This window comes from Pseudomyrmex gracilis, unplaced genomic scaffold, assembly GCF_002006095.1.
Source record: "Pseudomyrmex gracilis isolate BER0280 unplaced genomic scaffold, ASM200609v1 scaffold_746, whole genome shotgun sequence".
In the NCBI taxonomy this organism is placed as follows: Eukaryota; Metazoa; Arthropoda; class Insecta; order Hymenoptera; family Formicidae; genus Pseudomyrmex; species Pseudomyrmex gracilis.
Genome location: NW_018021330.1, coordinates 1 through 463, shown reverse-complemented (window position 1 = coordinate 463; position 463 = coordinate 1).

The following is a 463-nucleotide window of genomic DNA, read 5'->3' as shown; positions in this document are numbered from 1 at the left end:
TACAATTTATTTTTAGGACAATCAAGTATAGAATGAAGTTTTTAATCAATAACAGATTAAATTTTAACAATGACAATAAATTTGTTTCCAGCGATCTTGAGGCTGTTAAGAAATATTTTGTTATTCTTTTTCTTCCAGAACTATCTTGTTCTATTTCAAAATTATTCAAAAAAAACGAAGGAGATCTTTGTGGCTTTTCGTAATTTGAATAAATTGAGTAAATTTATTAAAGTCGGAAAGGACAAGTTAACCCCTGATCAAAATAAAGATGTTGTGTATCAGATTAATTGCAATAGTTGCAATGTATCTTATGTGGGACAAACAAAGCGCAAGTTAAAAACAAGAATTAGTGAACATAAAAATCAGATTAATAGAAATTCAGCTGTTGTTTCTGTGGTCACGGAGCATCGTTTAGAGACTGGTCATGACTTCTATTAGAATACTGTTAAACTTTTAGACACTG